Genomic DNA, 25,012 nt, shown 5'->3' on the forward strand with positions numbered 1-25,012 from the left:
AATCCAGACGAAAGAAGTAGTTGAGGCAGCAGCGTGTTGTCAGGTTCCAGAACTTTGCAGTAGCAGACGATGAATCCACCAGACCCCCTAGGTTCGCCCACTCAACAATCTTCTAGTTAAGAATTCCTAGACAGGCTATCCCCAGGGGGAAGGGGAAGTGGACAAAATAAGAAATCAGGTCTCAGCTTGCTGCTCTCTCTGCCATCCTGCTCTCTGCTTCATGACATACAGATCTGCAAATGAATATACTGGAGTCAAAACATGACTAATTCTCCCCACCTGTCCCTTTTCAAATGTTAACCTCCCTAAAATAATGGTGTACCTGTCAGCCTATGCCTCTTGCTGAAAGGACTTTGGATAACATTGCTGCTGCTCACTCTTTAGAAGATTTCCCAATCCTTCTTAGGTAACTTGTCTTTATTTTATCTTTGTTCTGAAACTGTATTCTTTATGAAACTTTTCCACAGAAAAGGGCTTTTCTTAACTTAGCCAATTCTACTTCACATTAGTCTCTGTGTAACTTCTTAGAAAAATTTGTCTTTTCATGCCACTCTGGTTCTAAACTATTTACACTTGCCAGTAATCCATAGAAAGGCAAGGTTCATATGCTGGCATGTGCAGTTATCCTAGAAAAGTCTTTATAATATATAAAGAAAAGGAAACTCCTTCATTGTGCTCTTTCTCTTCTTTGATTAGGCCGCGTGGTTTCAGACGGTTTCCTCAAACGAAAACCTGATGCGCAGATGACAGTTTCCTGAGACTCTTCAAAGGAATTGGATGACATGCTGTGCGTCACAAATGTGCACGTCCGAAGGTCCTTTACTCGAGGACTTGCTTCGATACCTCTCAGGCTCCTTCTTGGTCATGGAGAAAGCGAAAAGGGGCTGTCACCTCGCACGCATGGTAAACTTAATTACTTCAGCGCGCAACGTTAGAAAGACAGTACCTGTGTGCAATGTTAGACTGGTTAAATAAGGTAATATTAATACGCATTTTAATCTGATTTTCTACATACAAATTCTTTACTTTAGATTAATACTCGCACAACATGCTTAGTGGAAATAACAGTTCATGTGCGCAGATTAGGGAATGTGATTAATTCTCAGCCCCCCCTTCAGTACTCAATTAACTCAGATACAGTGCTTCTGCAGCTATTCTTCTCTTCAGTTACGTTTGCAAATATACAACAGTTCATTTCCTTAACTTCGATCATTGAAAATAATTCACTTAGCTTTGTATTGTTGCTGAAGCTGTCTCAACTTCCTTTCTCTGTACAGCTCACAACATAACCTTAAAATGGCCTTTAGCATTTCCTAGGATACATTTTCTATGAATAACTCTGGAGCTCAAAATTCTGTAACCTTCTCTGGTAGATAGCTGAATGAAAAGCAGTTTAGAATCTTTTGCAAGATTCCAAACGACCTCACTGCTGCAGTTTAGCCAATCAACTCTAAGAATCACCCCCTCCAACTTGGGGTCACTCCTGACTGCTACATTGGAAGTGTTAAGGAGAACTGGACTTTGACAATGATTTTCCAATGAACAACAGCTTCAAATATCAGCATTCTTCATGCGTCTCACTCCTGCCCTGTGCACTCAGCGCCCCTTTCCTAAGCTTGAAAACTATAGGGGAAGCTACAATATCCCCTGCGTAATGCCCTGTCCCAGGGCCTGGTTTCTCAGGCTTAAAATGATGAAATCGCCTAACCAATCTTGGAGCATGCACATCTTCTGCCACCTCCCATGATCTCTCCTCAGGACCATATCCTTTCCAATCCACAAGATGCTGCACTTTTCCACGCACCACCCTGGAATCGAAAATGGTCTGCACTTCATATTCATTCTCAGTAGTATCTATAAGCACTGGACCTGGCACTCCCTGTAACCTAGTTCCCATCCTACAAGGTTTCAGAAGATTTACGTGGAACAATGAAGGCACCTTTAAACCTTGCAGTAACTTCAACTTAACTGCAACGAGAGCGATGACTTGCTCAATTACAAATGGGCTGATGAAAAGGGGGCTAAACTTGTTCTTGCATTTCAGGGCGATGTTCTTTGTCGAGAGCCACACCAAATCCCCCTGCTGATAGTGAGGTGCTAAACTACGTTTACGGTCAGCAAGTCTTTTATAACTTATCTTATTTTTTTTCAAAGCTTGTACAGTCCTTTCGAGATTCTGCCCCATAGTTTTGTTTCTGCTTTCTACATCGGGAACCTCAACCTCTTCCAGGATCACCGCTCTAAGGAACCGACAGTGAAACTCCTGATTAACAAAAAATGGGGACACTAAGTGGAATCCTTAGCCGCATTATTGTAACATAATTCCGCTAACCATAACAATTCCAACTAACTCTCACCAGGCCCCAGATAACATTGTAGATACTTCTCTCACTCCCGGTTCACCCTCTCAGTTTGACCGGTGGCTTCCAGATGATAACTAATCGATACATTAATTTCAATCTTCAATTTCTTTCAGAAAGCCTGCCAAAACCTCGAGACAAATTAATTGAGTTCCTTGGTCAGAGATTACCTGACTGGGCAACCCATGAAGTTTCACTACATTCTGCAAGAAAGACTGGCCTCCTCTCACAACTATTCTGTTGGCAAGTACAATCTCGAATTCACATACGGCAACCCCTCCTTTAGTTGCCATACAGGATCGCCCTTCTTCCATTCAAGGAGCTGCTCAGCCGACATCTACTGGCAAATCGACTCACGGGAATCATTTACCTTCTGCACTTCTCCCATCACTATTTATTTCTCAACTAAAAGCGACGTAGAGCACTGTGATAGTTCTTCGAACTTTCAGAGAAACACCCCAACAATGCATCGGCCTTATCATTCTGACGCCCATGCTTGAAGGTTATCACAAAGTCGTACTGAGCAAAAAACAAGCACCATCGCAATGGCCAAGAAGTCAAGGTCTTGGCAGACAGTACAAATTTAAAAGTTTTGGTGATCTGTTAGCACTGTCACCCATAAGATAATGTATCCACTCTTCAAAGTCAGGTTTTATAGCTAAAGGTTCTCTATCAGAAATGGTGTAATTCCTTTCTGCAGAAGAAAATTATTTTGGAAAAGAACGCTACCGGGTGAAGTTGTCCCGTATCCCAATGAGACAGTACAGCGCCCATGGCGACATCTGAAGCATACACGCCCACAAAAAAGGTTGATTAACATCCGGATGAAGTAGAATTGGCCCAGTGATTAACTTTTACTCGAGGTAACTGAAAGCGTTTTCCGACTCTCTACTCCAGACAAATTTCACTCCCTTCTTCAACAACTTGGTAATTAGCGCCACGACCTGTGAAAAATTACAAATAAACTGATGATAAAAGTTTACAAATCCAATGAAACTTTGAATTTCCTTTACGTTAGTGTAACGCTCACCTGATTCCCGTAGAGGCGCCGGTCTTGACTGGGCGTATACCGTATCTTCAAAGGTGATGTGTAACACACGGCTGGCTCTTTGGGCTGGACCTCTGTGCACTGTATGTCTGACTCGAAGGGTAAGATGTCTGCAGATAGAAAATATGGGATTAATGAACTGGGTTATTGAATGTCTCTCTCTTCTTCCCTTTCTCTTCTCCTGTAGAACCCCAAAGGTTAACGCTCTCACCTTAGGTAAGTGAACGCCGTGCTCTCCATCTGCCTCGGGGCAGGGTGCTGTAACCAGTTTCTTCACTGGATAAGGGGAGCAGGCCTCTTGACTTCAGAGGACTGCTGTCCGTCGTTTACTGCACGAACGGTAAGTTTCGAGTAATTCTAATGTCTTTAAAAGTCTTTAGTAATGATGTCTCTTGTTTTGCAGGGTTCCGGCGATGGCGGATGACGGGCTGAAGTGAGTTGAAGATGGAGCCCGTGTGATGAATAGAAGCGCCTGGAAGCACGCAAGTAAGCGCTTGTTGCCTGCTTCACGATGCGCTCTAACTGTCTTTTTATTTTGCAGGTACAAGTTCGGAGCGGCTGCAGGGTGCCGGAATACCCACTGGGTTAGATGTGGAAAGGAGTAATGGCACGTGAGTATTAAAGTTCCCCAATGTCTTTAAACGCACCTTGTTTTGTCTTTCAGATGCGGGATGCAGCACTGAAGGCCTCCGGAGCGTGCGAAGAGTTGGTAAGCTTTTGTCTTTCAGATGCCGGAATGCAGTGCGAAGACCTCCGGAGCGCACGAAGAGTAGGTAAGCCTTTGTCTTTCAGATGCCGGAATGCAGCGCGAGGCGTTGGTGACAGCTGATGGACCAGGTAAGTGAAGCGCTGTCACTGAAGACCGTAATGCTAACCTGTTCTTTCTTGTCTTTATAGGTGTTGCTGAAGACTGGATTCAGGATGGTAAGCCTTTTTCCTTAGGCCCAGGATCAGATGCAGAAGACACGATGAGCGTTCTGCTGCAGAGGATGCAGAATAACGCAAAGCAAGATTCATCCATCAGGTGTGGTTTAAATAGCCTCCTGTAGTGCTTAGGTGTCTCCTTCCATAGCCACGCCTAGGTAAGAAAAGAGTTCCTGCTTTCCAGAAGAGTTCCAGTGTTCTGAACCTAGGGAGTGGCTCCTGCCCCACCCAACAGAAAAAGTAGTTCCAAACAGAAGAGGATCAGAGGCTCAACTGGCAGGCAAGTAAGCAGCATGGTCTGCTGAAGGTAAGTCCACCCAAGCATTATGAGCCCGGCGCTTCCAGCGCTGGGACTGGGCATATTTATGAGCCTGGTGCCACTGGCGCCAGGACTGGGTCCAAAAGGTCCCAATTGGGACTGGTTGGCACTCGGAACCTGGGTTATGGATCTGCTTCCAAGGGAGTTAGGAAAAACCTGACCTTTTGGAAGCAGAGATCATGACAGTACCCCCCCTCAAGGCCCCTCCCAAACCGGGCTTCTCCGGGGGTTTTGGCTTGTCAGGAAATGTTCGGTGAAATCTTTTGATTAGGCGAGGAGCGTGGACATATTCAGCAGGTTCCCAGGATCTCTCTTGGGGGCCGTAGCCTTTCCAGTCAATTAGGTAAAATAGTTTAGATTTGGAGATCTTGGAGTCCAGAATGCTTTTGACTTCAAACTCGAGTTCTCCATCAACTAGGATGGGTTTTGGAGATTTAGTTAGTCGGGTTTGAGGTTGCACGGGTTTTAATAGAGAGACGTGGAAGACCGGATGTATCTTCATGTGCGGGGGCAAGTCCAACTTGACCGCTACTGGGTTTACTATGGTAGTGATGGAATAGGGACCAAGGTATCTTGGGTTGAATGTGCGTGGCCCTTTTAGAGGTAGATATTTGGTGGATAACCAGACTTGATCCCCTACTTGATATTGAGGGGCTTCCTTCCGATGTTGATCTGCTCCTTTCTTGTATTGTTCTTTAGCCCTTTGAAGGTGAGAAACAGCTTCCTTAAAGGCTTGGGTGATTGTAGAATGCAGGTAGTCTACTGCTGGTGTTTCAAGATCTTGGAGGGGATCCAACTCTGAGGTTCGAGGGTGACTGCCGTATAAAAGAAAAAACGGGGTTTTCCCAGTTCCCGAATGGACAGAGTTATTGTAGGCATATTCGGCTATCCAAAGGATGTCTTTCCAAGTTTTTTCAGTTTGTTGCAGCATGCAGCGTAAATACTGTTCCAGAGTTTGATTGGTCCTCTCGGTTTGTCCGTCGGTCTGAGGGTGGTGACTGGTCGATAGTCTCACATCAATTTGAGCCGACCGACAGCAACTTCGCCAAAAATGAGAAATAAATTGACTACCTCGATCCGAAATTAGAACCGAAGGAAAACCGTGCAGTCGGACGATGTTTTCGAGAAATTCTCGGGCCAGAGTTGCTGCTGTTGGCAAGCCTTTGAGCGGAATGAAATGCACCATCTTGGAGAATAGGTCCACGATTACCAGAATCGTATTGTATCCGGAGCATGGAGGTAGATCGGTGATGAAGTCCATAGAAAGCGTATGCCAAGGGCGAGGTGGTTTGTCAATAGGGCGTAAGAGGCCTGCTGGTCTTTCCTTTTGACTCTTATTTTGGGCGCATACTCCACAGGACATTATAAAGTCTCTGATATCTTTTTTCCAAGACGGCCACCAGAAGTAGCGCTTGATTTTTTCTGAGGTCTTGGCCATACCGGGATGTCCTTCCATTAAAGAATCGTGATAACAAGAGATTACTTTTTTCTGTAAATCTGTGCTGGGCAGGTATAATCGTTCTTGGAAATACAATAAGTTGTCCTTTACTGCAAAGTCCTTTCCCTGCAGATGCCAATTCTGTATGTCTGCTGGAGTTACAAGTTGCCTGGCTTCATCCTTAACTTCCTCTATGGATTGTGTGGCGATTACACCCAGAATTCTTTGTTCGGGAATGATTGGTACAGGTTTAGGGTTGATCAAGTGTTCTTCCACTCCCATCCGAGAAAGGGCATCAGCTTTACCGTTTTTTGTACCAGGTCGATAGGTAATTATGAAGTCAAACTCGGCAAAGAATAATGCCCAACGGAGTTGTCTAGAGGATTGGGCTTTTGCGGTTTTCAAATATTGCAGATTTCGGTGATCCGTAATCACAGTAACGGTGTGTCGGGCCCCCAGCAGATAATGCCGCCAAGCCTTAAAGGCAGACTTGATAGCCAGAAGTTCCTTGTCAGTAATCGTGTAATTGATTTCAGGAGGCGAGAATTTGCGGGACCAAAATGCCACGGGATGCAACTGATTGGTTACCGGGTCCTTTTGTGATAGAACTGCCCCCATGGCAAGGCTTGAAGCATCAGTTTCCACGATGTAGGGGAGTTCGGGGCGAGGGTGTTTTAAGATTGGTGCAGAGATAAATTTAGTCTTCAAATCCTGGAAAGCTTGTTCCGCCTCGGTAGACCATTCAAAACGTTTGTTTTTCTTTAACAAGGCAGTGATGGGCTGGACTATTCGAGAAAATTCGGGGATAAACCTGCGGTAAAAGTTAGCGAAGCCTAACATGCTTTGCACACCTTTTACGGAGGATGGTGATGGCCATTTGAGAACTGCATCGACCTTCTTTGAATCCATACGCACTCCGCTAGGTGATAATATGAATCCCAAGAATTCAACTTCAGTCACGTTGAAAACACATTTTTCCAACTTAGCGAAAAGTTTGTGTTGACACAATCTTTTGAGGACCATTTTCACATGTTTCCGATGTTCAGATTCCGATGAAGAATAAACGAGGATGTCGTCAATGTAAACAACAACACACACGTCTATGAGCTCTCTGAGGACATCGTTCATAAAATATTGAAAGGCGGCCGGGGCATTGCAAAGTCCGAAGGGCATGACCTGATATTCAAATAGCCCATATTTGGTGCGGAAGGCCGTCTTCCATTCATCGCCCTCTTTTACTCGTACCAAGTGGTAGGCTCCTCTAAGATCCAGCTTTGTGTATATGCATGCTTTTCTGACCTGGTCCAGGAGTTCAGGGATCAAAGGTAACGGATATCTATTCTTGACGGTGATCTGGTTCAGGGAGCGATAATCTATACAAGTTCTAAGGTCTCCTTCCTTTTTTGGAACGAAGAACAAAGCTGAAGAAGCAGGGAACTTGGAAGGACGAATAAACCCATTTGCCAGGTATTGATCCAGGTATTGTCGAAGGTTCTCAGGCTCGGTGAGGGCATAAATTCTACTACAAGGAGGAGTAGATCCAGGTATCAGGTCTATCTGGCAGTCATAAGACCTATGAGGAGGTAGAGAGTTAGCCTGATCCTTCCGGAAAACATCTTGGTATTCTAGGTATTCGGGAGGTAACTGGGGAGTTTCTGAAGAAATTGCTGCCAGTGCAACACCAGGTGGAGGGTGACAAGTAGAGACACATTCTGGAAACTGGACCGTTCTTGCTCGCCAATCGATCAGAGGATTGTGTTTCTCTAACCAAGGTATTCCTAGAATAATCTGAAACTGAGGAGCCTTGATCACATCGAACACGATCTTCTCATGGTGTCCATCTTGACTTACTAGCGTCACTTCTTGAGTGGTATGCGTTACTGGTCCGGAGGCTATCTCCGTTCCATCCACCGTAGTAATGACGTCCTTTACAGCCTTGGGACAAAGAGTTAGATTCATCCTCAAAACCATTTCATGATCCACATAATTGCCGATGGCACCGCTGTCGACGTAAGCTTCAATTGCATGTAATCGATCCGGATTATCAGGGCTAATGAGGACCATAGGTATCACGAAATGCGAGGTCACGGAACTGGTTTTCACGCTCGGCAAGAGGACCTCTATTCTTGTCGGGCGAGGTCGTTTCCCTGCTCAGAGTTTGTAACTTTGGTAACTGCAGCTCCTACTGCCTTCTTGGCAGGTTTCACCGGACAGTCTCGAAGAAAGTGCCCTGAGTTTCCGCAATAGAGGCATAATTGCAACTGTTTTCTCCTTTCCCGCTCCTTTTGTGTTAGAGGACCTTTCAGACCCCCTATTTGCATGGGTTCCCCGGAGTCTACTCCTTTGGAAGGAGTTGGCGGTTTGGAAAATACTCGAGCATCAAACTTAGAACGATCGGCCTTCCTGTTCTGCAGTCTGTGATCTATTTGAACGACTAAGTCTATATAGTCCGAACAATCTTGTGGGGGATTCACTACTTGGGCTAACACATCTTTGAGCTCTCCACGTAGACCTCTATAAAACAGCGTAATCCTTTTATCCTCAGGCCATTGAGTTTCCACTATCAGTCTGTTGAAAGACGCAATATAAGCCAAAAGGTCTTGATTACCTTGTCGCAACGAAAGAAGCTCATTGTCCAAGGCCTGCCCCTGTGAATGTCTTGCGAACAGTTTTTCCATACTGAGCTGAAAAGCTTGAAAATCATGGAGGACCGGATCATCTTGATTTACTAGAGGGATCGACCAGTCTGCCGCATTGCCACTAAGGTACGAAAGCACGAAAGCTACTTTAGCTTGATCAGTTGGAAAGGCTGCTGGCCGGCATAAGAAATGCAACCGGCACTGATTGATAAATACTGCAAACCTCTTTGGGTCACCAGAAAATCGTTCGGGCGGAGCCAGAGGTACATTCCCAGGTAGGTTGATCTGCACTGGATTCATAGAGGATGTAGAAGGAAGATTTCCCCCAGATGCGGGTAACGGGGTCTGTCCGGCTTGAGACTGTAGCAATTGTCTAGCGAGATCATCGGTTCGCTCCTTGGAAATAATCAGTTCCCTTCTTAGAGCGTTCGTTTCCTGACTGGCTGCATGCACTTCTGCCCTTAGTTCCCCAAGTAACTGGGCTAGCTGGTCGGTATCAGAGGTTTCCATAGCGCCTGGACGGGAGTTTTGCGGTAGTCTTTGCGTTCTGTAACGCTCACCTGATTCCCGTAGAGGCGCCGGTCTTGACTGGGCGTATACCCTATCTTCAAAGGTGATGTGTAACACACGGCTGGCTCTTTGGGCTGGACCTCTGTGCACTGTATGTCTGACTCGAAGGGTAAGATGTCTGCAGATAGAAAATATGGGATTAATGAACTGGGTTATTGAATGTGTCTCTCTTCTTCCCTTTCTCTTCTCCTGTAGAACCCCAAAGGTTAACGCTCTCACCTTAGGTAAGTGAACGCCGTGCTCTCCATCTGCCTCGGGGCAGGGTGCTGTAACCAGTTTCTTCACTGGATAAGGGGAGATTGCCTCTTGACTTCAGAGGACTGCTGTCCGTCGTTTACTGCACGAACGGTAAGTTTCGAGTAATTCTAATGTCTTTAAAAGTCTTTAGTAATGATGTCTCTTGTTTTGCAGGGTTCCGGCGATGGCGGATGACGGGCTGAAGTGAGTTGAAGATGGAGCCCGTGTGATGAATAGAAGCGCCTGGAAGCACGTAAGTAAGCGCTTGTTGCCTGCTTCACGATGCGCTCTAACTGTCTTTTTATTTTGCAGGTACAAGTTCGGAGCGGCTGCAGGGTGCCGGAATACCCACTGGGTTAGATGTGGAAAGGAGTAATGGCACGTGAGTATTAAAGTTCCCCAATGTCTTTAAACGCACCTTGTTTTGTCTTTCAGATGCGGGATGCAGCGCCGAAGGCCTCCGGAGCGTGCGAAGAGTTGGTAAGCTTTTGTCTTTCAGATGCCGGAATGCAGTGCGAAGACCTCCGGAGCGCACGAAGAGTAGGTAAGCCTTTGTCTTTCAGATGCCGGAATGCAGCGCGAGGCGTTGGTGACAGCCGATGGACCAGGTAAGTGAAGCGCTGTCACTGAAGACCGTAATGCTAACCTGTTCTTTCTTGTCTTTATAGGTGTTGCTGAAGACTGGATTCAGGATGGTAAGCCTTTTTCCTTAGGCCCAGGATCAGATGCAGAAGACACGATGAGCGTTCTGCTGCAGAGGATGCAGAATAACGCAAAGCAAGATTCATCCATCGGGTGTGGTTTAAATAGCCTCCTGTAGTGCTTAGGTGTCTCCTTCCATAGCCACGCCTAGGTAAGAAAAGGGTTCCTGCTTTCCAGAAGAGTTCCAGTGTTCTGAACCTAGGGAGTGGCTCCTGCCCCACCCAACAGGAAAAGTAGTTCCAAACAGAAGAGGATCAGAGGCTCAACTGGCAGGCAAGTAAGCAGCATGGTCTGCTGCACGTAAGTCCACCCAAGCATTATGAGCCCGGCGCTTCCAGCGCTGGGACTGGGCATATTTATGAGCCTGGTGCCACTGGCGCCAGGACTGGGTCCAAAAGGTCCCAATTGGGACTTGTTGGCACTCGGAACCTGGGTTATGGATCTGCTTCCAAGGGAGTTGGGAAAACCCTGACCTTTTGGAAGCAGAGATCATGACAGTTAGTTGGCGTCGGCCTTTCCTTCACCGCCTTGATTTTCCTTGAATCTATCTCCAACCCTTAAGGCGAGATGACAAATCCAAAAAATTCAACTCTGGACGTATGGAACTGACTTTTTCTAATTTAGCAAACAAATTATTTTCTCTCAATTTTGTCAGCACTTTATGGACGTGATCTTCATTTTGAGCCAATTGTTTAGAACGAATCAAAATGTCGTCAATCTAGACCACCACAAAAATATCTAGATATTCCCAAAGCACCTCATTGATAAAGAATTGAAATGCTGCTGGGGCCAAAAGGCATAACTTGGTACTCAAACAACCTGAATCGCATTCTAAACGTGGTCTCCCACTCGTCACCCTCTCAAATCCTTACCAGGTGGTAAGATCCTCTAAGATCTAGTTTTGTGAATATTTTAGACCCCTGAATCCTATCCAACATCACAGAAATCAAGGGTCGAGGATAACGATTCTTTGCAGTGATCTTGTTGAAGACCCTATAATCTATGCAGGTCTGCAAGGTTTTATCTTTCTTGGGCACAATAAATAGGGGAGATGCAGCTGGGGATTGAGTGTTACAGATGAATCCCTTGGTCAAGTTTTCTTGCAGATACTCTTTAAGATGCAGGAATAGAAATAGTCCAGTCTTAAAAACAGGTAGAGCACTTAACTTATGTTTGCTGTGATTGGAGAAAGAGTTAGCTGCTAACTGAGACAGTATCCTGAGACTGGTCAGGATATGAAAACAGCTTACAAAAAGATGCAAGTCTCAAGTTGCGCTGACTCCAATTGTTAAGTTGAAAAAGAATCAACACAGTTAAGAGGTTACATTTATCAATTTAATTCACCGATTATTTCAAAGTGTCCACAGGTACTTAGTTTTTTTGACACTTTGAACCTCAGTTGATTTCACTAAAGGTTACTGATTGTTCCATTATGTCTAATGATTGAACTTCATGCCAAAAGCAACAATGCATATTCAGTTGTGTCACACTCTGAACCTCGACATGCGTTTCCCCACCTGTCATGTAAGGCGGTTCTTCAGGAGGTACAGTACTTAATCTTTATTTGTGTTGATGAGGTGGCTATACATTAATTTCTGTTAACTGTGTTAGTCAATTGAAGAAAGTCAAAAATTAGCATCATGTATTTTTGAATGCCTGCAAACCAAGACAGAACAATGTTGTAGGGTCACATTTAAATGTTTATTTTATACAATTTTCACTCAAAAGAAATGTACTCACTAATTGTCATGTGAAGACCAGGACCATGGGTAAGCTGGTATATTCACAAATTCATGTCCTTGTATCATAAAACAAATTGTTCTAGTTTTAAATGGCCCAGAAGGTTTCCTATTTGCCTTAAACAAAATAATGTAATACTAGTTTTAGATGCTAAGTGAGAGATGGTAAAATGTTTTTTGTCTAGTGCTTACCTTAAAAGCAGGATGCTGCTTTAGGTGTAGAGCGTGTTGGTACAATTGCCATGTATTTTCGCTTCGCAGCAATCGGACGTAATTTATGCGATGCAATGACATCGCGTGAACGCGCGCAATGACGTAATTTGCGTGCAAGCTGTTGCCATTTTGGATTGGGAACCGCATCCTTCTTGAAAAATAAAACTTAATGGTTATAAATTATGCTAGAGATTAGAAATTAGTTAATAATAATGTGCCCCTGAGGTTTGTTTTGTCTGAGGTTTTTTTGTGCAAGCATTATGTCAGTAAATGCACAATATTCTGCTACAATGCAAAAGCGAAGACCCTAATGCTTCTCCTGGGTTTGGAGGAATGCTGAACTTACTGAAATTTATGACCCATGTTTTTTCTCAAGGGTATATTAGAATCAAACATAATAATTCAAAGAAAATGGTAAAGTTCCTGGTCAGAATTCAGACAAGAGTAGCACGAGTCCATAGTACATATCCATTTCGCTTCAAGAGTTGTGCTCTAGTTCTGACTCTTTAAGATGCTAATTTTCCTTCTCCTTCAAGATGTAAATTCTACCACATGGAATTTGAGCCCCATCCTCCAAGTCAATATTACTGTCATAGGGGCAGTGCGGGGGAAGTTCGCTAGCTTCTTGTTCACTAAATACGTTCTCAAACCCCTCATAACATTCAGGCAGAACTCCCACTATGAATCCCACTAAATGCTCCTGGAATGCCCCTCCTGCTCAACATCTTCCCAGAGCTTCTTCTCCACCTTGTTGTTGTCCCCACTCAAACTCCCCCACACTGCATCGTTCTCTGCAAAATTCAGATCTAAACTCTACTGTTCTCTTTTCCCAATCGATCAATGGATTATGGAGTCAACCAGGGCATACCCACGATGATTGATTTGTAATTGTGGAGCATCAATCAGTGCAAAAACTATCTCTTCCCTGTGCCCATCTGCTATCCTCATACCCAGCTGACAGGTAGTAGGTGTGATTGGTCCTGAAGAAAATGGTGGGCTGTCCACCGCTCTAACCTGTTCTGGTACCTCCTTGTAGACTACCAGGAACCCTAATCTGTTAGCTACATTTCGGTCCATGACATTTCCGGTAGCTCATGAGTCTATTACACGTAGTATTCTATGGTACGTCCACGCTTCTGATCCTTTAAGAACCGAGGTTTGGACCCTCTGCAGCAAAGCCCTCACAGGACATGGCAGCTGTGTTGAGCGACGCAGGTGTTTGGCAGCGATGGGGTACCAGTGCATATTGTGAGCGTGGATGACTTCAGCCTCCTTTCTGCGTCCGAAAAGGTAAGAAGATGCAGGAAGCGTTAGCACTGCTACACTCCACGCACGACCCTGACCTTGTGCCCCTCGCCCTCTGCACACGCATTTCCCCCTGCATCTGGTCCTCGCACCCCTACATGCGCTCACCTTCTTCCCTGCCTCACAACTTAGGCCACGTGCGCTCCCTGCAAGTTAGACCGCATGCGCTCCTTCGCATCAGGCCGCACTACTACTTAGGCCACGTGCACTCCCTGCAACTTAGGCAGCGTGCGCTCCCTCACATCAGACCACGCTACTACTTAGGTGGTGTGTTCTCCCTCGCAACTTAGGCCACGTGCACTGCGTCACAACTTAGGCTGTGTGCGCTTCCTCGCAATTTAGGACGTGCATCGCTTGCAACCTAGATCGCATGCGCTCATTTGCATCTTAGGTCCCCCCACATCATGTCTATGCTTCCCCTCCCAGCGTTTTCCTATCTTCCTCTTGCATCTTTTGCCCTACACTCTCTGACCTATTGTATTGTCATCCCCTGTGCCTGCATTTCTCTACTTATAGATTCTTTGATTGTGTATTGTACCTTGTTGGTTGGGTTTCTGTACTGTACTTTGACACTACTGTATTGACATTGTGTTGTTTTCAACGTTATTGTCATTGCATTGCATTGGTTACATTCTTTACCTCTAGGTTCCCTTGGTTGCGCATTGTGCTTTGTTGTTGGTTTCTGTATTGCACCTTGATATCGTAGGTCCTGGTGTTTCTTTTTTGTGTTGTGCTCCCTTCTCTGTTGTGTTCCGCCCCCTTGTGCCTTCCTCCTGTCTGACACCAGCATTACTTCCTTTCCTATTTGCGCCCCCCCACTGTTTCCACCCCACACCTTCTATGGTGTCTACCCTAACTCTCCAACTGCTATTCTATCGACTATCCTATCCTTCTTACTAAGTCTGGTAGGAAGAAGCTCAAAAAGGACATCCTGGTCTCAAACCCAAGCCTTCCTATCGCTGATACCTACACCAGTGCTTCCTCCAGAAAGACCCTTACCGACATCCTCTTTGTTGTTCCCTCTCCAGGCGTATTGACCACAATATGTTCTCTCTCCTTTTTTCTCTCATCTCCCATTAATGGTGGCACCCGTTGGGAGGCCCTCCTGGCCCCCTTCCACTCCTCTAAGACAATCATTAATGTCTACTTAAAGGGTACCATCTTGGTCCAGGGCCCTCAGACCAATCTCCTCCTTTTTGCTAGACCTTTCCCGCACCTTATCAACTTCCTTTCTTCTCCTGCTATCCCTACTTACCCTTCTCTGGCTCCTCTGCTGCCTCCTTCCTCCGCCACCTCTCCGGCACGCTCCGCTGCCTCGTTGACCAACCTGTTGCCTCTTTCCTCCAACACCTCTCTAGCACCCTCTGCTGCTTCTTTGGCAGCCCTGTTGCCTACTCAGTCAGCCACCTCTACAGCACTCTCTTCTTCCTCTCCCACTACCCTGCCATCTCTTCCTTCCTCCTCTGTAGAAATATCGGGCACCTCCAACACTTCCGCAGGGTGTATCCCTGGCCTGCAGCCCTGCAAAGGTGGCAAGCTGTTCCTCATCTCTACTCCTAACTCTCGCTACGCTGTCAAACACTCCTCTGACATCTGCTGTCTTCTGGAAGAGCTTGATTTGGATGTACTCCGTCCCTCCGAGGCTTTCACGGCCAGCTCTGTCACAAGTTTTGACACTCTCCTTCCTGATCCTCTCCGAACCCAGAGCCAACCATCCCGGCGGGGGTGTAGCCCTGATTTTCCCAGAGTGGATCAACGCTTCTGTCATTCGAACGTAGGACTACTCTTCCTTTGAATGCTTGGTCTGCAGGCTCTCTATCTTTCCTGGCCTCTCTCCACTGTGGCCACTGTCTACAGGCCGCCTGGCCAGCTTGCCCTCTTACTCTCTGAGTGGGCTGACCTCTCCTCCTCCCTCCCTCTACCTCTCAACTTCTCCTCGGAGCCTGATCATCCACCTGGATGCTACTAGCCCCTATTCGGGGGTACCTCTCTTCCTCTCTCCCTCCCTCTCTCTCTCTCTCTCTCTCTCTCCCCTTCGATCTGGGCCGACTCACCCTGCAGGGCACACCCTGGATGTTCGGATGCCTTGGGATCTCCCCCTCTCCAACCCTCTCACCACTCCACTCCTATCTCTTGGAGTGACCACTTTCTTTTTCCTCCCACCTTTCTCTCTCTACCCCAGCACTGCCACTCACCTTCTCGGTCATCCGTCCCATGAAGCGTTTGTCAGTTAAGGCCTTCGCTGCTACTTTCTCTCCTCCTACACCTTTGGCTGACTCACACTCTGAAACAGCCCTCTCTAACCTTAATTTCTCTATCTCCAACACTCTTGACCTCCTTGCCCCTGTCATAAGGATCCGTTTGAAGCCCACATCCAAGTGCAACTCTTGGTACGATTCCGACCTCGCCACCCTTAAACGCAAGTGGAAGTGGAGGGCATCAAGCGTAACCTCTGACAAACTGGCCTGCTCCAAAGGTAGCACAGACTCTTTGTCCTCTCAAAGAAGAGAGCCTACATCTAAGCCTGCATGGCCAACCCTGTTGTAGTCTCTACCTCTCCTGTTCCCTCCCAGGCCATCTACATGGCTCTGCCTTTTCATTTCCCCACTAAAACTCAGGACATCCTGTCCACCCTCTCTTTCTCTACCTTCTCTACCACCCCTGGCCCTCTTTGGCCATTTCTCCTCCTCCTTTCCCCTTTTCACCCGTGACAATGTTTCTAGACAAGTCTGATGTATGAAAGTCTCTAGTCAAAGCAGGTTCTCCCCTGCTCATCCAGAAACATCAAGGACTACATCGACACCCTTGTTCCAGCCTTGGCAGATTTCTGCAATCACTGTTTTGCCACTGGAACCTTTTCTTAAGCACTCCCTTGTGCACACACTTCTAAAGAAGCCCTCTGCCAATCCTTCCTCTCTGGCAAATTATCGCCGATCTACATCACTCCTTTCCTGGGCAAGCTCCTGGAAAAGCTGGACATCTCCCAGCTTAATCTTCATACTGAATCTGTTGGTTGTCTCCACAACCACTAGTCTGGCTTCAGAGCGGCCAGAAGCACGGAAACTGCTATCCTGTACACCCGTGAAGACTCTAATCTTGACTCCAACCTCCTTCTGTCCTCATTCTCCTCGATGTTTCCTCTCCTTTCGACATGGTCAACCACGCCAGCCTGCTCAATGGCCTCCACGACAACCTTGTATCTCTGGTCAGGCCCTGGCATGGTTGACCTCCTTTCTCACTGCCCGCCCCTCCCAGGTTCAACTTGGACCTTTCCTCTCTACTATCCCTCTTTCTACTTGTGGTGTTCCTCTGGGGTCTAATCTTTATCTCTGGCTTTTCAACCACTACCTGGGACCTCTTGCCCACTGCATTGCTACATTATGCCCCAACTTTCAGTGTTATGCGGAGGACACCCAGCTCTCCTTCAGGCTCCCCTCAGCCATATATATATATCTCCCTCTCTCCCTCCCTCCCTCCACCCTGGGCCCTCTTCTGGCTCCTTCCTGTGAGGCTAAGAATCTTGTTGTCATCTTCGACTCCACCCTCTTTGTCTTTCCTCACATCTCTGACGTCTCTAAGAAGTCACACTATTAGCTGCACCTCCTCAGAGGTATTCTGCCTTTTCACACTTTACCACAGAAGCTCACTGTTTCCAGAGCCCTGGTCCTCTCTAGGCTGGACTATTGCAACATACTCTTTCTAAATCTGCCTGTCTCTACTCTTCACAACTTCATAACTCTTTACAACTTATGCATAACAGGACTGCAAGACTTGTCCTTTGTCTCAAGCCCAGGGATCATATCTCTCCAGCTCTGAAATCTCTCTACTGGCTCCCTGTGTCTGCAAGGATCAAGTTCAAGATCTGTTGCAACGTACACAAGGCTTTCTGAGGCCTGGGACCGAACTACCTCCAACTTTCTCTTCATAAACATCTTCCTTCTAGAGCCCGCCATTCATCCACCTCCAACTCTCTGAGGGTCAGACGCTTATCTAAGCAGAGGGGGTGGGGGCCAGATCTCTTTCCTCTGATGGAGCATCCCTCTGGAACATCCTCCCTGCCTCACTCAAACTTGAGCAAACCACCTCAGCTTCCGGAAGCAACTCAAGATCTTCCTTTTCACATCTGCTTTCTGGCTTACTTTCCCTTACTGATGTCCCTGACTGCTCCGCACACTGGTCACCTGGCCACCCGCTGAAAATCGGGCCCAGGCTCCTGCAAGTGCAGTTTCCCTTAAACTGCCTCCGGGCTCCACCAGCACTAAGGGTCTGTATCCGCAACTCTACAGTCTCTGTCTCTCTGCACTTATGAGCCACCCTCCAGCAGCATTTACTGAGTTACCTGCTCTCCCACCCAATCCCCGGCACTTCTCTCCCTCCCTCTGTGCACATGCACGATCTGAATGACACAAGGCATAGTAAGGTAATTTTTTTGTCCTCCCTCTGCCCCCCCCTCCTTGTCTTGTCGTGCCTAGAAACACTGGCGTACAGGCGCGTTATAAATGACTTATCATATTAGATTACACAAGGACCACCACACCAGCACTTCCCATCCCAATGCAAGGATACGTTCAGATGTATGTGCGGATCTGATGTCTGAATGGTGTTCACCACCGGCTGGCCTCTTCCGGATATTGTAGGAAATAGTCTCTGTGCGCGTGGACACCTGCCCATGAAATGAATACTTTCCCCACAGTATAAGCAGAGATTTTCCTTTCGTCTTCAACCCTCTCTCCCTGAACTCTTTACCTGAATCGCACTTAGGCCGTTCACTTCTTACCCATGTTCTACCCTCAGGAATACTCCTTCTCTCAGATCTTCTTTCCAAAAACGAGCATCTAACTGCATAACCAAGCTAATGAATTCCTCGCAAGAGGTTGGCCTATAAACTATAGCTGCCAAGGCATCTTTCAGCTCCTCCCATACCCTCTGTAAAAGAATGAGGCTCTTTTCTCCTCGGGCCAATCACTTTCTAGAACCAAGGCCCTAAATGGTGTTATATAGACAACTCTCTACGACCCCATTTGAATGCCAACAACTCATCATCCACACTCTGTGTTAGGGAGCGCCTGTTCGAGACCTTACCAAGCCCAATTTTAAACAGAGCCCAGTCATGCAACTTCAACGTCCCTCTTTCCCCCACCAAATTTCTCGGGAGATGCTAAAGGCATAGTTACCAAGGAAATTCCCTGCACCAAACTAAGCCGGTTATCTGTTAGTTGGTCTTTCTTCAGCGACCCAATTCTAGATACAATACTGGAGGCTCTCCCTCAAACTCCTTCCTCAGAAATGTTGGTCCTGTGGTCTCTGAAGCCTTATGCACCTTTTGACTGAATTCCTCGATCTTAGCCTCTAGCGATAGTGTTATCTTTCTGGCTGCCTTTATCTCCTTCCTAATTTCTATCAACATCCTCCCCAAAGAAATCTGCGTTAACTCACCCTCAGATTCCATCGTCTCCCAGGCAGTATTACATTCTTGGGCCTATCATTCTGTCAGGTTCCAGAAGTTCTTTCCTGCGGGAGCAGACAATGAATCCACCAGACCCCCTAAATTTTCCAACTCAACAATCTTCTAGTTAAGAATTGCTAGGCAGGTGAGGGGAAAGGGGAAGTGGACAAAATAAGAAATCAGGTCTCAGCTTGCTGCTCTGCCACCCTGCTCTCTGCTTGATGACATACAGATCTGCAAATAAATATACTGTAGTCAAAACATGACTAATTCTCCCCACGTGTCCCTTTTCAAATGTTAACCTCCCTAAAATAATGGTGTACCTGTACGCCTATGCTTCTTGCTTAAAGGCCTTTGGATAACCTTGCTGCTGCTGCTGCCTCTTTAGAAGATTTCCTAAACCTTCTTAGGTAACTTGTCTTCATTTTATCTTTGTTCTGAAAACTGTATTCTTGATGAAACATTTCCATTAAAAAAAAGGTTTTAGTTAACTTAGCCAACTCTACTTCACATTAGTCTCTGTGTAACCTCTTGTCATGCTGCTCTGGTTCTAAACTATTTACACTTGCCAGTAATATATATCGAAAGACAAAGTTAACATGCTGCACTTGTGCAGGTCTCCTAGAAACTAAAATATATAAAGAAAAGGAAACTCCTTTGTCGTGCTCTTGCTCTTCTTTGATGAGGCTGCGTGGTTTCCAATGGTTTCCTCAAACAAAGACCCAATGTACAGACAACAGTTTCCTGAGACTCTTGAAAGGAACTGGATAACACGCTCCGTGTCACAAACGTGCACGTCCGAAGGTCATTTACTCAAAGATTTGCTTCGATACCTCTCGGTCTCCTTCTTGGTCACAGAGACAAGGAAAAGGGGCTGTCAACTCGCACGCATGTTAAACATAATTACTCCAGTGCAAAACGTTAGAAAGTTAGTACCCGTGTGCAATGTTAGACTAGTTAAATAAGTTAATTCTCGCGTGCATTTGAATCTGATTTTCTACACGCAGGTTTTTTACTTTAGATTAACTCTCGCACACCAAGTTTAGTGGAAACCACAGTTCACGTGTGCAGATTATACAAATATACAACAGTTTCTTTACTTAACTTTTAATGAAAATAATTCACTTAGCTTTGTGTTGTTGCTGAAGCTACCTCAACTTCCTTTCTCTGTGCAGCTCACAACGTCACCCTAAAAGGCCTTTAGCTTTTCTTTGGATTCATTTTCTTTGAATAACTCTGGAGCTCAAAATTCATTGTCCTTCTCTGGTAGATAGCTGAGATAGCAGAATTAAAGGCAGTTTAGAATCTTTCGCAAGATTCCAAACCGCCACACTGCTGCAGTTTATCAACTCCAAAGATCACTCCCTCCATCTTGGGCTGGGGTCACTCCTGACTGCTACATTAGAAGTGTTAAGGATAACTGGACTTTGACAATAATTTTTTAAATAAACAACAGCTTCGAATACCAGCATTCTTCCTGCGTCTCACTCCTGCCCTATGCACCAAGGGTCCCTTCCTAGCTTGACAAGTATAGGGGAACCTGACACGTGTCTAACGAAAGCGCAAGGAAGGGCCAGTGAGTTGGCCTTCGCTAGGTAACCCCCGGGTGCTTTCCAATAGACCGCTGGCTCAAAGCAATCCTTCTGAATACCAAACTATTGAACTAAAGAAATGTTGGCGTAACTCTCATGTTGGGAGAGATCGAATGAAACAATATTGTAACCACCATTGTCAAAGTAAAGAGGGGGCAATATTGCAACAAAGTAAAAGTAATCTACAAGAAGGAAGATTACAAAAAAGGGTAGATAAACAACCCGCATTGCCTAAGCCAAAGAAAAGCAATTATAAATAAAAGTGGATGCAGCTTTGACTAAGAGGGATACTTGAAAAAGAGACATTACCAGCAGCTAATTGGTGGTGTCGAAGGAACCCAGAGGTGACAGGAAAAAAGCCCTCCTTGTAGAAATCATCAAGGGGGAGAGGAGAGAAATATAACCTGCATTGCATTTGGCAAACATATCAGTGGGAAAGACAGTGTCACTCTATATTGTACCCTTGTGGATGAAGTTGAGAACCCTGTTTTTGTTGAAAGTCAAAAGACCTTTTCAAGAAGCAATTTTTTCAAAATAACTTTCCATAAGAGGGATCTAAGTGTGGAAAGTTTGGAGAAAACCTCAAGACAGAGTGCTTAAAAATAATAAATAAAAGAGACACAACTCTGTTTTTTGGTGATGATAGATATTGATTATGTAGTTGCCCTTAGTGATGGCACGTGTGTCGACGGATTTCACCGTCTTTTTCAAATCAGGGCTAGGTTTGTGTTCAACCATATCCAGTCACAATGGAGAGGGGTCTCAACACGGATAACGAGATGTCTTCTTTTTTGTGAACATTCAGAATTTGTATTAATATTGCTGTAAGGTACTTTATGCAACTTGTGGAAGAATATAGACTGCACGAAAATTAATTTTTATTCAGTTATCTACATTTGTCACCGCCACAATTCTTATGATTCACTAATAGCACATGTCATTATGAATGGGTGTTACAATTAGTAACTAATATACCACACCTAGCAGGGATTAATGTGAGAATATGGAGAAACACTATAACATAAAAGGGAACCCAGGTTGTACTACTATAGAGTAGGAAACATTAAACAAGCATCATTTCAATTATGACAAACTAACAACATTTCCTTGACTTAAGACAGTGAGTCTTTATATGGTTTTGTGCTCGAATAGCACATTTCTTGAGATAATCTTAATCAATCCGGGATTCAGTCATAAGTGTGAATGTGGATTTTGCATGGTTTAATAAAATGTGCACATTTTCTAGATCACGCCTTAATAAACTAAATAGCACTATTATAATATTTACTTGCCTATCCTTTCATGTCTCGGGTCAGCTGATATTTACAGGACTCAACGACACAACACATTATACAAGAGGCATTGGTAATGGTTGAGAATGGTTAGTATCCGTTTGTTAGTATTAGAAAGCACATTTAGTGACCTTAAGATGGTGGCCGTAATAAACAAGGAAGTAGGATTAGAGCGGTTGCCAGGAGACCGCACAAACAACAAAAATAGCTTTGAATCCAGTTCCTAGGCGAAAGCGGACAGAAACGTACGGACGTCAGAGAGCTCAGACTTTTCAGGTGAGCCCTCAGTATAGGAAACGTAATATACGAACAAGAACACACTCCTTGCTCCATAATAGTCCATGTGTGCTTAATTCAAGATAGACCTTTCCGTGACAGATGATTTAAAGAATGCATGCAATGTTAAATGACACAGAGTGATTTAAATGAAAGTACAATCACTTTGCTAGCCTTGCGCTCTATTAATTATATCGTTCACTTCGGTTTGTGATCATCATGAACAGCAAACGTCGCATGAGAGCGTTAAGGGCAACATTAGTCCACGTGTTGGAATTCTACAACAGAGATTTTTGGCACTAGATTTCAAAAGACAACATACAATTGGGAAGCCTTGCATGTTACTCTTTATGTTTTAATTGGAAAAAGCAAATGTCGACTTAGACACAGCCACCAGTTAGGAACTTTCGTGTACATTTCTTGGGACCCAATAATTTGTAACCAAGATATTAAAACGGATATGGTGCAATCCTTGTGAATAATAAACGTACATGGACAAAACACTCTCACAATTTCTATTCGGCAGATTGTGATTGACCCCATGACTTCAACTGTATACCGAAAGGCAATTCTAATGGTCAGGATATACATATTGGGTAAGACTGATGCTCATACCCTTGCTGCAATTTATTCTAAGCTATTTACAATATGGTGAAACACCAAGATGTATCGCATAATTAACTAATGCATTGTCTTTTTCCTCTTGTGTATTCTTTTTTACCCTAAAACATCCTCCCCTATCCCCCTCCCCTCATGTCAACACTCTTTGGGAAATGGCCATTTACTATTTTAATTCACGGTTTTCAACATTATGCTTATATTTATGTGTGTTTGGAACACTGTGACTGGATATTGTTGAACACAAACCTAGCCCTGATTTGAAAAAGACGGTGAGATCCTTCGAAACACATGCCAACACTAAGGGCAACTGCATAATCAATATACTATCTATCATCACCAAAAAACTGAGTTGTGTCTCTTTTATTTTTATTTTTTTTTCCCTTGGTGCATGAACACAACAAAGCGTAACCACAATCAGACCAATTTTTCAAAACGGAGTGGAGGAACCGTTTTATCTCCGTTGTTACTAGGTTCATGCGACTCAAACACAATTTGCATTAACAAGGAGGGCGCTGAGGTCCAATTTTTAGTGTCCACTGTGAAACGTTCCTCACATAGCACTCTACTTATAGAAGTGGTAGGAGTCTTATCCTGGCAGGCAACTATACCAGGAAAGGGACGATTAGTGTTTAGTCCTGGCAGGTTAGTGGACCGGGAAGAATATTATTGAAATACTGCAGTGTGGTAGAAAGTTGTGATGGAAAGAAAGTGGCAAGTCCAATAATGTGTTATGGTGAACCATGGTAGAAAAACATTGACAAAACTTTGTTTATGAAGAAGAAATGTGGAAGTTGTTATTCTTCAAAGAAGAGAAATTAAATTGAATACAGATTGGAAGTGTGAAACCCGTCTTTTTCGTCAAAAGAGATTGTGTAAACCTTGACAATCATTTTGAAGACTAATACATCCTATTTAGCAACAAGACTATCCAAGTACCAAGTGAAAGACTTATGGAATGAGAAGAACTGTGTGTTGTATTTGGAGCATTTGGGACCTGCTTCCCAGGTCTCCTGCGTTGCCACAAACCGCTTTCCTTTCTGGGCACCTTAAGGAAGGCATGGTATCAAACAGTAAGACAGACACAAGTGATCACAGTTCAAGGGTGTTTATTGAACTTCAATTGGGTTTGAAAAACACCTATCTAATCCTAAATCTAAAGATGGGAGCAAGCTACGACCATTAAATAATAATAAAGCAGTCCTAGTGGAGTCTGACAAAATGAAAGGACCTATACTAACCTACTGCCAATCCCTACTTCTAAATACAAATGTTATGTAAAAGAAAGGTGTTCAAGAAATGATATGTCAGGATATTAAAGCCGTTGGCTTCCCTCTCCCATGTTTTCAGCACGGGACAAGGAGGCACACTCATGCTTAGCACACTCTCTGGCTTCTCTAGCACGAGGATGCAATTCAAAACTTCAACATCAGGGCCTTCTGTGCCAAAGTCTCTTTGCCACACAAAGTCTCTTATTTCAGAGGGCCTGATGCAACACAACAAAACATTTAAGTTCCTTTCTTCTCAGGATTTTCACTTATACATACACCTTCTCAGGTGATTTATTGTTCACCCCGGATCCCACTCCGTCTGGCTCAGACCCAACTTAACTTAACATTTATGGACTGGACAGCGGCAAGAGCACACACCTATGCAAGACGTGGAAGCTGCAATTGTGTTGACATTTTTTGCATTCTGCTGTCTCCATCTCTTTACACTCTTTGCGTTGCAGAAAGCTGCATTGTATTACACGCATAATGAAGTATATGCAAACACAACCCCTATTCCTGTTGACACTAAAGCTATACCTGAACAGGTCATCAGTGCTGCCTGAGAAGTAAAAAGACTGAGGCGAAGCACAAATACTGATTTTGAACATGTGAATGCGTATCTAGCCGATCCAGTTCACATTTCCAATAGCATGTGTTATCAGTCCATGATCAAGGTGGGGAGAGAGGCCACAAAGGAGAGCTGCTGTGTGTGCTCTCTCATCCCCTATTGCACGAGTGCCTCCAGAACATTCATAGCCACAGAAATTACAGCAGCCAGAGCACAATGCCTTATGCACCTAGCGCTTTGCACTACAAGGGGCCAATTCCAAGGAAGATGGGCCACACTGCAATGTATGTCATAAAAGGTGTTCCCGTATGAAGACAGCTACATCAAGACTCAAGCAATGATGGACAATTATTGGAGTTCAGATAAGGCAATACAGTAAATTTTGGGTGGTCCAAACAAAGGAGAAGCCAGGATAGAAACAAAAAAGGAGCTGCAATGTCCGAATACAGGAAGAA

The 25,012-nt window shown here is 45.0% G+C and overlaps 1 protein-coding gene across 1 annotated transcript in view; it reads right to left on the bottom strand.

Annotated features, from left to right (window-relative positions):
- The window catches only part of ATG4A (autophagy related 4A cysteine peptidase), a 551,858-nt gene that overhangs the window by 301,499 nt on the left and 225,347 nt on the right, over positions 1–25,012 (bottom strand). The gene's annotated exons all lie outside the window — the stretch shown is intronic.

Source organism: Ambystoma mexicanum, chromosome 5p (genome assembly GCF_040938575.1).
Source record: "Ambystoma mexicanum isolate Mex_15411 chromosome 5p, UKY_AmexF1_1, whole genome shotgun sequence".
Lineage (NCBI taxonomy): Eukaryota > Metazoa > Chordata > Amphibia > Caudata > Ambystomatidae > Ambystoma > Ambystoma mexicanum.